Source organism: Manis javanica, chromosome 14 (assembly GCF_040802235.1).
Source record: "Manis javanica isolate MJ-LG chromosome 14, MJ_LKY, whole genome shotgun sequence".
In the NCBI taxonomy this organism is placed as follows: Eukaryota; Metazoa; Chordata; class Mammalia; order Pholidota; family Manidae; genus Manis; species Manis javanica.
In genome coordinates this window covers 58641556-58656694 of record NC_133169.1, presented here as the reverse complement: position 1 = coordinate 58656694, position 15139 = coordinate 58641556, and the positions used below count along the sequence as shown (strand labels likewise).

The 15139-nt window shown below is 41.7% G+C and overlaps 1 long non-coding RNA gene across 1 annotated transcript in view; it reads right to left on the bottom strand.

Annotated features, from left to right (window-relative positions):
* Positions 1 to 15139, bottom strand: part of LOC140846261 (uncharacterized) — a 229035-nt gene that overhangs the window by 147498 nt on the left and 66398 nt on the right. The window lies entirely within an intron of this gene.

Sequence of the window (15139 nt, the reverse complement as noted above, 5' to 3'; positions counted from 1 at the left end):
AGAAGAGTAGGGAATACTCCCAAACTCATTCTATGAAGCCAACATCACCCTAATACCAAAACCAGGCAAAGACCCCACCAAGAAAGAAAATTACAGACCAATATCCCTGATGAATGTAGATGCAAAAATACTCAATAAAATATTAGCAAACAATTCAACAGTATATCAAAAGGATCATACACCATGACCAAGTGGGATTCATCCCAGGAATGCAAGGATGGTACAACATTCGAAAATCCATCAACATCATCCACCACATCAACAAAAAGAAAGACAAAAACCACATGATCATCTCCATAGATGCTGAAAAAGCATTTGACAAAATTCAACATCCATTCATGATAAAAACTCTCAGCAAAATGGGAATTGAGGGCAAGTACCTCAACATAATAAAGGCCATATATGATAAACCCACAGCCAGCATTATACTGAACAGCGAGAAGCTGAAAGCATTTCCTCTGAGATCAGGAACCAGACAGGATGCCCACTCTCCCCACTGTTATTTAACATGGTACTGGAGGTCCTACCCACGGCAATCAGACAAAACGAAGAAATACAAGGAATCCAGATTGGTAAAGAAGAAGTTAAACTATCACTATTTGCAGATGATATGATACTGTACATAAAAAACCCTAAAGACTCCACTCCAAAACTACTAGAACTGATATCGGAATACAGCAAAGTTGCAGGATACAAAATTAACACACAGAATCTGTAGCTTTCCTATACACTAACAACGAATCAATAGAAAGAGAAATCAGGAAAACAATTCCATTCACCATTGCATCAAAAAGAATAAAATACCTAGGAATAAACCTAACCAAAGAAGTGAAAGACTTATACTCTGAAAACTACAAGTCACTCTTAAGAGAAATTAAAGGAGACACTAACAAATGGAAACTCATCCCCTGCTCATGGCTAGGAAGAATTAATATCGTCAAAATGGCCATCCTGCCCAAAGCAATATACAGATTTGATGCAATCCCTATCAAATTACCAGCAACATTCTTCAATGAATTGGAACAAATAATTCAAAAATTCATATGGAAACACCAAAGACCCCGAATAGCCAAAGCAATCCTGAGAAAGAAGAATAAAGTAGGGGGGATCTCACTCCCCAACTTCAAGCTCTACTACAAAGCCATAGTAATCAAGACAATTTGGTACTGGCACAAGAACAGAGCCACAGACCAGTGGAACAGATTAGAGACTCCAGAAATTAACCCAAACATATATGGTCAATTAATATTTGCTAAAGGAGCCATGGACATACAATGGCAAAATGACAGTCTCTTCAACAGATGGTGCTGGCAAAACTGGACAGCTACATGTAGGAGAATGAAACTGGACCATTGTCTAACCCCATATACAAAGGTAAACTCAAAATGGATCAAAGACCTGAATGTAAGTCATGAAACCATTAAACTCTTGGAAAAAAAACATAGGCAAAAACCTCTTAGACATGAACATGAGTGACCTCTTCTTGAACATATCTCCCCGGGCAAGGAAAACAACAGCAAAAATGAGCAAGTGGGACTACATTAAGCTGAAAAGCTTCTGTACAGTGAAAGACACCATCAATAGGACAAAAAGGAACCCTACAGTATGGGAGAATATATTTGAAAATGACAGATCCGATAAAGACGTCCAGAATATATAAAGAGCTCACACGCCTCAACAAACAAAAAACAAATAACCCAATTAAAAAATGGGCAGAGGAACTGAACAGACAGTTCTCTAAAAAAGAAATACAGATGGCCAACAGACACATGAAAAGATGCTCCACATCGCTAATTATCAGAGAAATGCAAATTAAAACTACAATGAGGTATCACCTCACACCAGTAAGGATAGCTGCCATCCAAAAGACAAACAACAACAAATGTTGGCAAGGCTGTGGAGAAAGGGGAACCCTCCTACACTGCTGGTGGGAATGTAAATTAGTTCAACATTGTGGAAAGCAGTATGGAGGTTCATCAAAATGCTCAAAACAGACCTACCATTTGACCCAGGAATTCCACTCCTAGGAATTTACCCTAAGAACACAGCAATAAAGTTTGAGAAAGACAGATGCACCCCTATGTTTATCGCAGCACTATTTACAATAGCCAAGAATTGGAAGCAACCTAAATGTCCATCAATAGATGAATGGATAAAGAAGATGTGGTACATATACACAATGGAATACTACTCAGCCATAAGAAGAGGAAAAATCCTACCATTTGCAGCAACATGGATGGAGCTGGAGAGTATTATGCTCAGTGAAATAAGCCAAGTGGAGAAAGAGAAATACCAAATGATTTCACTCATCTGAGGAGAATAAGAACAAAGGAAAAACTGAAGGAACAAAACCGCAGTGGAATTACAGAACCCAAAAATGGACTAACAGGTACCAAAGGGAAAGGAACTGGGGAGGATGGGTGGGCAGGGAGGGATAAGGGGGGGAAGAAGAAGGCGGGTATTAAGATTAGCATCCATGGGGGGGGAGGGAGAAAGGGGAGGGAGGGCTCTACAACACAGAGTGGTCAAGTAATGATTCTACATTTTGCTATGCTGATGGACAGTGACCATAAGGTGGTTTTTAGGGGGGACCTGATATAGGGGAGAGCATAGTAAACATAGTATTCTTCATGTAAGTGTAGATTAAAGATTAAAAAAAAAAAGAAAGAAAGAAAGAAAAGGGGGATTACACCTTGATAGGATAAAACAATTGGTAAATCAAAGATTAACACATGCTTTAATTAGCCTTAATGTTGATCACTTAAAGGGTGTCAGATGATCAGCTATGGAGGTACTCTTTTCTGTTAATATTCCTTTCTCTTAATAAAAATAAAAATAAAAATAAAATAAAAAAATAAAAAGCAGTTCCCGTGTGCTGACCTCCAATGAGTTCTACACAGTGGTATAGAGGGCATGTCAAAGTGTGGGCAAAGGGTCTGTTTGTTTCTATGCAGAAGATCAAGGCCTAGCTTGGATACCCAGTAAATGAACTAAGATACGATATGAGGAGGAGCTTCCAGCATCAGCACTCTCTGGAGGACTCGTGCCAGGGGATGATCATCAAAAAGCTTCCACAGGGATCCGGGCGATGCTGCGGTTGTGGCTGCGTCCATCCCACCATTTCCTGGACTTGCCATTGAAATGAGGAGGGAGATGTCTAGGCTGGCATGTACATACAGTGAGACAACAAATTTGACTGGATCTGTACTGTTGGAACTCAATCAGGAGTTGGGAGGGGTGCAAATTGTAGCGCTCCAAAATCTTACGACTATAGACTATCTATGGTTAAAAGAACATATGGGATGTGAACAGATCCCAGAAATGGGTTCCTTTAATTTGTCTGATTTCTCTCAGACTGTTCAAGTACAGTTGGACAATATCCATCATATCATAGACTAATTTTCACAAATGCCTAGGGTGCCTAAAAGGTTTTCTTGGCTTCACTGGAGATGGCTGGTAATTATAGATTTGTTTTGTTTATGTCACCATATTCCTATTATGTTAATATGTGTGCGCAAGTTAGCTAGTAGTTTAAAACCTATACATACTTAAGGTACTCTACAAGAAGATATGTCAAAGAAAAGTCAATCCTCCCATGTTTTCTTCCATATGCTACCTCTATAGCTTTTCTTCTTCCTTCCTAATTACAACCCTTAAATAGAATTCGTGCCTCATATCGAATTTACCGAGCATCATAATTCCTCCAGGTGGTAAAGATACCTCGAGACAAGTGCTGGGCATAGAAGCAACAGGGCATAAATATGCAAAGAAGTAAAAAGCTAACCTTTTCAAACAATATGGCTTCTCTCTCACTTACCAACTTTACATCTCCCTGTATGGCCCCGGAAGATGACTGGTTAGCCAGAGACGGGTAAGATTCCTCAAGGGAGGAACAACCTAAGACAGGCACAGTCGCAGGGGGGCCATCAGGTGAGAAATTGGGGAACAACAGTGGTGAAGCTTAGAACCTCACCCCCCTGTTTTGAGAGAAATCTTCTGCATCCGTGGATGTTTTATTGCCCTTGTCTAGCTCGGATTAGCACACAGTCTACAGGCACACACCCGATCATCTACAATTGCTCTCTTACAACACTAAACTATGTTTTCTACCTTTATCTTGCATCTACCTACCACTTCAGCAGTTTATTAAAAATAAAAATAATAATAATAATAAAGGGAGAAATGTGGGATCCACATATAAATCAAGTATAAAAATCAAACGAATATTCATATTTGACCTGATTGTTTATAGTTCATAATGCGTGATCAGAACTGAAAGTTTCTGTGATGAATGCCCCTGTACTGTTCACCATGTAAGAACTTATTCACTATGTAAGAATTCGTTCACCATGTAAGAACTTGTTTGTTATGCTTCAGAAGATTGGAGACTGATGAGAACTAGGCTTGAGATGGATTAATGATTGTGCATTGAGCATTGACCCCCTTATACCGAATTTTATTGTTGTTAACAACCATTTGATCAATAAATATGAGAGATGCCCTCTAAAAAATAAAAATAAAAATAAAGAGCTTCCCATGTCCTATGTCCAGGTTTTGTTTAAAACGGAAGGCCCAGACTCCACCCTTTTCATCTAACTATCTCGACCCCCAGGGTAGGCATCTACTTTTATACCATCTGGTCCATTTAATGCTCCCAAGTAGGTTTATAAACACTGGGCTTCCCAGAGCACACAGAAGAGAATATGGTTTAAGACGATAAGCAAACTTATAGTTAAGTTGCCGATGTATGCAGGAAAGCTTCTAGAAGGGTTAGGCTAAAGGGAAGGGAATCAGAAGGCAGGACCACTCTGGCATGAGGGGATAAGCTCCTGAACCAAAGTGAGATCAGTAAAAATCGAGGGATGGTCCCATGGGAGGGGGGACTATTAACCCAGGGTGCAAAGTGGGGGTGGCCATTGCCTCCCTGTTCTTGAGACCAGATATGAATACTGAGGTTTGAGATGAAGCCTTTTCCTCTCTCACAGCAGCTCATCAGGTACACATTCTGTCTGACCTACTCAGAGTCCCTGTGTTACCACGGTTACCTTCGTTCTTTTTCTCTTTGTTTTTGTTGTTGTTTGGCTCTTGTTCCTGGAAGAACCCATTTATTTCTCTCCCACCTTATATATTCATTTCCACCCCTCATGACATCCAGGTAACAACATCACAGAGATTTGGATTATTTGGTTGAATGCAACAGAAACAGGTCCTGTTTAACTTAAACAAAGAAAAAAGAAGTTAAATTTTCGGAAGGAAATGGGGCAATACATCACTGGAAGGGCAGATTTCAGGCAAGATGAAACCAGGGTAATGCTGGGAAAGCAATGGACTGCCGCCTCAGAATCACCAAAAGGATGGGTGAGATTCAGCTATTTTGGGTCTTACGCCATTCTTCCCAAGGTGCAAAGTCCTAGGCTGAGATGCCCCGTGGAGCCCGTGGGAAGCGGGGGAGGGGAAGGTCCCCAGTGCCCGCCCCAGAGGACAGCAGACTGGACGCGGGGCAGGCGTCACCGAGGATGGCCCCACCTCCGCATGTCCACGGACCCGCACAGACAACCTGTGTGTACTTGTTCAGGCAGCACAGGCATGAGGCACAAAGAAACCACAAACCGGGCTCAGCCCTTAGAAGCACCAGTCCACCCAACTGTTCTTCATTTCATGGTGAAACACAGCTTTCTCCCTACCTGCAGTTAGTGCGTCTGACCCTGTCCTTTAAAGTTTCCTGATCAGTACTTGGCGACTTCATCTCAGACATTCACACTGAACATTCCCTGACTTAAATTCCCCACTCTCATCCATTAAGCAATTCTGATTAACTCCGTTTATCATAAAGAAAAAAGCATGATGAGGGTATGGGTCTCAAGAAAAAAGAAAGTCATCTTCAACCACAACAATGCTACCCAATAGTACTTCCTACATGATGGAAATCTTCTGTATCCAGGCTGTCCAATGACTGCATGTGACTACTGAGCACTTGAAATGTGACTCGTGAGACTAAGAATCTGAATTGTATCTAATTTCAATTAATTTAAATATAAATCTGAGTAGCCAAGAGTGGGTAGCAGTTGCCATATTGGACAGTACAAAATAGACATATAATTTCCAAGAAATTCCTTGTTCTATTTATTTGGAATCTGAATGGCCTTTATATCCTACTAACCCTCATGTGTGCCACGAATGTGGGATGTTAAAAGCTAAATTAAGTATTTTTTCTGGGAAAGGGCAAAGCAACTTTGTACCCATTGTACAGATGTGGCAAGTGAGGCACCTTGTGCTAAATGACTTGCATCAGGTCACCCCAAATCTTCACAATCCACAGGTAAATCCACAAAGCTGCAGAAGTCCTGAGCTCTCACTCTGGGTATCCCTCTGCTAATGACCTTGGCCAAGCCTAGCTTTCTCTCGCTTCTTGAAAAGAAAGGGTCTAACTAGATGCTTTCAGGTCCCCTTTCCAACATTAAAAGCCTCAATTTTTATTTTCCTCCCACTAAAATCTAGAAGCTATAGGACAGAGCTTGCAAATGTGAGTGGCTACGGGGTCCAGGCTGATAAATGAGTGAAACGTAACCAGTGGAACCTGGGGTAAACTGAACACGTGCCCCAGCCTATCACACAAGCAGGAATGTGAGCCCATCATCCAGAGATTCTGATTTTCAAAGAGGCTTCAGAAATCTTTTTGTTGTTGTTGAGTCTCAAGGAATTTTTAAGGAACTCTCTGTGAGCTAAGCAAATCTCATTTCCATGGACAGGGTGTTTCCATCAGAAACATCACAGCTAAAAATACGGAGCCCTCAGCGTAAGGGGCCTCCCTCCTCCCCGCCTTCAGAATTTTCTGACCTCGTCCACACACCCATATATTCCTCAGGTTACATTTCTATGTCCAAGTTCTCCTCTGGGCTCTAAAAATGATTTACATTAAAATGCTGATCGTTAGATCATGCCATGAACTGCTATGATTGTGAAAATGGCGTTTTTCTAATAACTGGAACAGAGAGAAATATACCAGTGACAATTGACAGATGTCCCATTTCTCATTTATCATCTGTGTGGCCACAAAGGGAATTCAAGCATAATGGGAATTCAAGGTTTTGGTGATTCATTAAAATCTGTGTTTTCTGGGAAATACATTCAACTTGTTCTCAGATAAAATTACAAATAATCACTGCCTGGAAAATCCTAACCTTTGTCTGAAGCCATACTTGTCAACTCCACAAATCTTGCTGCAGTATAAGAACATAAACACCAGGTGGCAGTATTAAATCATTAAAGACACTCAGACTCGAAATTGGAGTGTTTCTAAAAATTGTCTTGGCATGATTCAAATTCATCTACATGCCTTCTAGACCTCTTTCTAGCTAATTAATTTCTTTAGAAATTACTTTCAATTATTATCATTTGAAATCTATTATCAAAGTAATTTCACTCGATAGGAAATAGGCCCTAAATTTGCAGGATGTTCAGTTACCAATACCTTTGGGGTTAAATGGTTCAAAGTGGCATAAGGAGAATTTTTTAAATAATTTTTTAAGTACTGTCCTTGCTTATTTCTAATCTCTATGTTATAGGATCTTAGGAGTGATGAATACTACCTTCTGTAAGAAATCCTGAATGGTTAGGATTCATGTTCTGGAATCCCAGAAGTATTATACAGTAGCTCAGGAAACAGCCTAGATAAAAGCAAATAAATCCTTTTAAAATCCAGGAATCACACCTCCATGTACTCTGGAAAGAAACCCAAATTCGGGTCTCAACTGTAATGCATAAAAAACTGGTCCCTGCAAACTAAAGTCTCTTCTCCCATCCCCCACTGTCACCCACTCATCCTCAATTTTGTTTTTAGTCTGCTGTAGGAGACTGCCAAACTCCTCACAATTCAAAACAAAACATGTATTTTTTATCCCACAGAAATTTTCCGTGTGTGTGTGTGTGTGTAGAAAGATATACAGTTGACAGACATCCTTTATGCCATTTTTTACCTAGGAAGTAACAATAATTCCTTATTATCAACAAACATCCAGAAAGTCTTCTCATTTTCAGTTCTCTCATAAATGTCCTCGATTCTTTAAAAGGCAAAACAATTTTGCATGCCTTTTATGCTTCCTAGCCCCTCACAATTACATCTGGGGCAAGTCTGCCATCTGGACTTGGGAGTCTAAGGGTTCACCCGCAAAGAAACCCCTCTCAAAATGGGGTACAAATGTGCCCCATCTCCTTTCTTCAAGGAGGCACAAAAGCAAATTCCTGACAATGTCAGAAAGGCCATTTTTATCCCTGGTTCCAGTAACCATGAGTTCAAAAAGAGCGAAGTCAATTGTCAGAGCACCCTGATACAAGTTTAGCGATATTTTCAGGTAAAGAAAAAATGCATCTCTCTTTCTTTGCCTCTTTTACTCTCTTTGTATTTAATAAGAAGCTAATATATTGAATCATTCTACCTTAGAGACACCTGCCAGCCCTACAAGACCTACAGAAAACCTAAGGAACTTACGGACTCTCTCCACAGAAAAACAAGTTCAAGTGAGCTGAAGCAAAGAGGACACGTATTCAGAGGACTTGGGAATCGGGGACCCATGTTTGGCCCCAAGGGGAAGAACAGCTGGCACTTCTGACCTCTGTTGCCTCTGAGAGTTGTGCACGTAGGAGATATGCCAGAACATGGGATGCCAAGCAGGATGTTGACTGACGATCTCTCTCCTCAACTTCAATCTCCACCTCCCAGGCAGGTTTGTTTCTTGCTTGCTTGGCATTTCATTTTGCCTTAGTTTGCTTTCTGTGCAAGGCCTGAAGGGATCTGTAGGGTCTAAGAGCAGAAAATCACATCTAGGAAAGCAAGGAGAGCCACGGCACTGTGCCAGATTTTGTTGGTGGGTTAATCAAGTGGGCCACACATTCTACAGGGCAACTTGGCAATCTGCCAAGAGACTTATTTCGTACATGCCTCAACCTGGCAACCCAACTTCTAGAAACTTATCCTAAGGAAAAAATAATTATGATTGTACAGGTGATGTAGCCAAAAGGGTAGTCATGACAGTATTGTTTATAATTAAAAATTAGAATTAAACTGTCTGACCACGCTGGAACTGTTAAACCAACTTTGGTAAATCCTTTAAACAAAATAATATTCAACCATTTATATGGGTATGATAAATGGTAATGATAATTTGAAGTAAGTTTGATATATTAATGAGAGAAGCAGATTCTAAAATAGTCTATGCTGTGTGATTCTATTTTGATAATCTCTACTTTGATGACATACCCTGGAGTGACAGATACAGCATGACTAGTGGAGATGCCTCTGGATTATAGAATGATGGCTAGTTTTATATTTTGTCCCTTTTTTCCTTTGACTCTTTTTCTCATGTGTATTTTTCCACATACATATATATTGCTTGTATAATAAAGAAAAATGAATAAGCATGTTCCAAACATAAGTACAGTCTGAAGATCCTTGTTCTTTAAGGTCAGTGGCCAAAAGGGACAGAAAACTTGGAAAACAAGAGAGGTAGGCACCTGTCAAGCACGAGTATCAACAAGGAGATTGAAAGCAAGGCAATATCTTCTTCCCATCCCAGCCAGGTTCAAAGGAAGAGGCCAGCCCAGGGAAGGAGAAATCCCATGGGCCACAGGTCATGTTAGCAACCATAAATGCTGCAGGTAAACAGGTGAGGTGGTATTGACACCCACCTGAATCTCTCATTTTCTTGTCCTACTGATGTGATTCTTGATATATAAACTTTCCTTAAATTAAGCTGACAATGAAACAAATCCAGGTTTCTACAGCTTTACAAAAAGGGACTCCCAAAGTCTTAGCCTAGAGAAAAGAAAATATTTATTTTTTGAATGCACATCCCGGCCCTCATCCAGAGAAAGCTGCCACATGTGTGGAGGAGAAAACTGAGCCCTTTCTGGTAAAGATGATTAATAGCTGGCTCCAGCTTTTCAGCCAACGGTGCTTCTTAAAAAGGGGCTTCATTTTACAGAAGAACATTTGAACTTGCTCCTTTGCAAGTCTGAGCACTTTTAACCCAGCACATTTTATAATTTCAGAATAGGCCCCTTAGGTTTGTGGGCCTCGATCCATCTTCTCCTACAATCTGTTTCTAGTCTAGTCTAGACTTTTTTTCTGCTATGGGCTAACACGCTCTAAGTCTCCATCTCTAAAGCATAAAACTCTTCAGGGACAATCCACAAACCCACCAATGACACATTTTTTCAAAAAAAATTAAGAATTCCTCGTCTGTATGACTTAGAAACTATCCTTTGTGACAGTATTACCAGGGACCAAAAACTCAGTGTCAAAGTTATGGGTACAGCAATTTGACTTACATTTTGAGCTCTCATTTTGCCAAAGTGGTAAAAACTCAATTTGCATTAATTTCTATTTTTTCATTGGTTGGTTGTATTTAAGTTTGGGGGAATTTATATAAAGCCAAGGCCCTGAGAGGTTGTAGGGAAAATGGAAGTTCCATGGCCAGGATCCTCGCCTGATCCTAACCTAGTTGCCCCTTGTGTACCTGTGATGATATAATACTTAGCCTACTGCACAGGCATGTGCTTGCATACATGTTGGCAGTAAGCCATTATTACCTGTGTTGCTATAAAAAGAGCTCTGCCCCATTCTAAGAGCAGAGGAGGACAAGAGATTAAGAGAGCAGAGGCTGGGAGCAGAGACAGAGCCTGGGGCAGAGGCTGAGCCACAGGCAGAGACAGAGACGGGCTTGCTACATGCAGACTGCTGGGTGCTGACATGATTCTAACACTCAACCTTCCACTGGGAGAATAAAGCTTGGCATGTGGCCCTTTTTGCCGCCAACATTCCACTGTCATTATTTGGTCTCACCAAGTCCAGAATGAACTTGCCTGCAGCTGAAACCCCCTTTAACCCCAAGTTATGAGGTGTGCTCCAAGGTTCCCACATTATTATCCATGAAGGAATCCCCCAGGCTGTACCCAGCTGACCCAAGGACACAGAGGATCCACACAGCTGTGGGCTGAACACACCACCTGGAAACCCTAAGCAAGTGAGTCAAAGTTTGTGGAAGTTCACCAGCATTGAATCAGTGGCTATTTTCTCTAACTGGACATCAGGGGGTCTATCCAAATCTGATGAATTCAATAAGTGAGAGAATCTCTACCCCAGACTGTACAACTAGTGTCTACCATTTTCTTTAGCCAAGTATTTTTCCTAGTTCTTTTTGTACCAAAAAGCTAGCTATAACTCATCTTTATTCAACTGCCTTAAATCTTCCAATTTTTTTACATTGTAATGATTCTAAATGACACACTCTGGAATATAATTAATTTGGGCTTAAACAGGTACTTCTCTGGCTTTAAGTCATATTGGTATGTATGCCATCTTCCCAAACAGATGTATCATCCCAAGGTTAACACTATGTTCTTTGTAGGACATTTTGTGTCTCTTTCACCCATCAATCCATGCTGTGGTAGGTGGTTAATAAATGCAGGTCATCTTGCATTTCCATTGTGATGATAGCAGCACGGTCAAAAGTGTGGGTTCTGAAAAAGATAGTCAGGAGGGGCGGAGCCAGGATGGCGGCGTGAGTAGAGCAGTGGAAATCTCCTCCCAAAAACACATAGAGCTATGAAAATATAACAAAGAAAAATCTTCCTAAAATAGAGACCACAGGACACAGGACAACATCCAGACCACATCCACAACTGCAAGAACCCAGTGCCTTGCGAAGGGGGTAAGATACAAGCCCCGGCCCGGCGGGACCCGAGCGCCCCTCCCCATGGCTCCCGGGGGGTGGAGAGAAACCGGAGCAGTTTTTTTTTTTTTGGCGAGCGCTTTTTGGAAGCCTTAAAGGGACGGGCCCCCGTTGCTGGGGAGGCAGGGTGGCGGGACTGGTGAGCAGGTGCCTGGGACCGGCGGCTGAGGACAAAGAATATCCCGTGTTTCTCCCTGCGGGACCGGCGGGCGGGTGCCTGAGACCGGTGCCTGAGGACGGAGGAAATCGCGCGTTTTTCCCCTTTTCTTTTTCTCTTTTTGGCGAGCGCTTTTTGGAAGCCTTAAAGGGACAGGGACCCCAGTGCTAGGGAGGCAGGGTGGCGGGACTGGTGAGCGGGTGCCTGGGACCGGCGCCTGAGGACAAAGAATATCCCATGTTTTTCCCTGCGGGACCAGTGGGCGGGTGCCTGAGACCGGCACTTGAGGACAGAGGAAATCGCGCATTTTCCTCTTTTTTTTTTTTTCTCTTTTCTGCGAGTGCTTCTTGGAAGCCTAAAAGGGACAGGGACCCCGGTGCTAGGGAGGCAGGGTGGCGGGACTGGTGAGCGGGTGCCTGGGACCAGTGCCTGAGGACAAAGAATATCGAGCGTTCCTTCCCTGTGGGACCGGTGGGTGGGTGCTTTTTGGAAGCCTTGAAAGGACAGGGGCCCTGGTGCTAGGGAGACAGGGCAGCAGGACCAGTGAGCGGGTGCCTGGGACTGGCACCTGAGGACAAAAAAAAGAAAAAAAAAATCGCTTGTTTTTTCCTTTTTTTTTTTCTTTCTTTCTGTTCCCTCTCTCATTGTTGCTGTTGTTGTTTTGGTTTGGAGAGTGCTTTTTGGAAGTCTTAAAGGGGCAGGACAGGTCACTTAGAGCAGAGGCAGGGAATCTGGGGATCTCTGGGCACTCTAACCCCCTGGGCAGCAGGGAGCACAGAGACCACTTACGGAGATAAATAGCCTCCTGGCCGCTCCCCCTCCAAACGGGGCTCCACCATTTTGGAGGAACAGTCCCAGCCAGACCAAGCCCACAGCAACAGCGGAGATAAACCCCAAAGCAACTGGGCAGGAAGCAGAAGCCCTGTCTGTGCACAGCTGCCCAGCACAAGCAACTAGAGGTCGTTATTCTCCCAGGAAAAGGCTACAAACCAACAAGAAGGGAAGCTCTTTCAGCGGTCACTTGTACCAGCTCTGCAAACTACCTCTATCACCATGAAAAGGCAAAACTACAGGCAGACAAAGATCACAGAGACAACACCTGAGAAGGAGACAGACCTAACTAGTCCTCCTGAAAAAGAATTCAAAATAAAAATCATGAACATGCTGACAGAGATGCAGAGAAAAATGCAAGAGCAATGGGATGAGATGCAGAGAAAAATGCAAGAGCAGTGGGATGAAGTCCGGAGGGAGATCACAGATGTCAGGAAAGAGATCACAGAAGTGAAACAATCCCTGGAAGGATTTATAAGCAGAATGGATAAGATGCAAGAGGCCATTGAAGGAATAGAAGCCAGAGAACAGGAATGTATAGAAGCTGACATAGAGACAGATAAAAGGATCTCCAGGAATGAAACAACACTAAGAGAAATATGTGACCAATACAAAAGGAATAACATTCGTATTATAGGGATACCAGAAGAGGAAGAAAGAGGAAAAGGGATAGAAAGTGTCTTTGAAGAAATAATTGCTGAAAACTTCCCCAAACTGGGGGAGGAAATAATCGAACAGACCATGGAAGTACACAGAACCCCCAACAGAAAGGATCCAAGGAGGACAACACCAAGACACACAATAATTAAAATGGCAAGGATCAAGGACAAGGAAAGAGTTTTAAAGGCAGCTGGAGAGAAAAAGGTCACCTATAAAGGAAAACCAATCAGGCTAACATCAGACTTCTCAACAGAAACCCTACAGGCTAGAAGAGAATGGCATGATATACTTAATGCAATGAAACAGAAGGGCCTTGAACCAAGGATACTGTATCCAGCACGACTATCATTTAAATATGATGGTGGGATTAAACAATTCCCAGACAAGCAAAAGCTGAGGGAATTTGCTTCCCACAAACCACCTCTACAGGGCATCCTACAGGGACTGCTCTAGATGGGAGCACCCCTAAAAAGAGCACAGAACAAAACACACAACATATGAAGAATGGAGGAGGAGGAATAAGAAGGGAGAGAAGAAAAGAATCTCCAGACAGTGTATATAACAGCTCAATAAGTGAGCTAAGTTAGGCAGTAAGATACTAAAGAAGCTAACCTTGAACCTTTGGTAACCACGAATCTAAAGCCTGAAATGGCAATAAGTACATATCTCTCAATAGTCACCCTAAATGTAAATGGACTTAATGCACCAATTAAAAGACACAGAGTAATAGAATGGATAAAAAAGCAAGACCCATCTATATGCTGCTTACAAGAAACTCACCTTAAACCCAAAGATAAGCATAGACTAAAAGTCAAGGGATGGAAAAACATACTTCAGGCAAACAACAGTGAGAAGAAAGCTGGGGTTGCAGTACTAATATCAGACAAAATAGACTTCAAAACAAAGAAAGTAACAAGAGATAAAGAAGGCCACTACATAATGATAAAGGGCTCAGTCCAACAAGAGGATATAACCATTCTAAATATATATGCACCCAATACAGGAGCACCAGCATATGTGAAGCAAATACTAACAGAACTAAAGAGGGAAATAGACTGCAATGCATTCATTGTAGGAGACTTCAACACACCACCCACCCCAAAGGATAGATCCACCAGGCAGAAAATAAGTAAAGACACACAGGCACTGAACAACACACTAGAACAGATGGACCTAATAGACATCTATAGAACTCTACATCCAAAAGCAACAGGATATACATTCTTCTCAAGTGCACATGGAACATTCTCCAGAATAGACCACATACTAGCTCACAAAAAGACCCTCAGTAAATTCCAAAATATTGAAATTCTACCAACCAATTTTTCAGACCACAAAGGTATGAAAGTAGAAATAAATTCTACAAAGAAAACAAAAAGGCTCACAAACACATGGAGGCTTAACAACATGCTACTAAATAATCAATGGATCAATGAACAAATCAAAATAGAGATCAAGGAATATATAGAAACAAATGACAACAACAACACTAAGCCCCAACTTCTGTGGGATGCAGCGAAAGCAGTCTTAAGAGGAAAGTATATAGCAATCCAGGCACACTTGAAGAAGGAAGAACAATCCCAAATGAATAGTCTAACATCACAATTATTAAAACTGGAAAAAGAAGAACAAAGGAGGCCTAAAGTCAGCAGAAGGAGGGACATAATAAAGATCAGAGAAGAAATAAACAAAATTGAGAAGAATAAAACAATAGCAAAAATCAACGAAACCAAGAGCTGGTTCTTTGAGAAAATAAACAAAA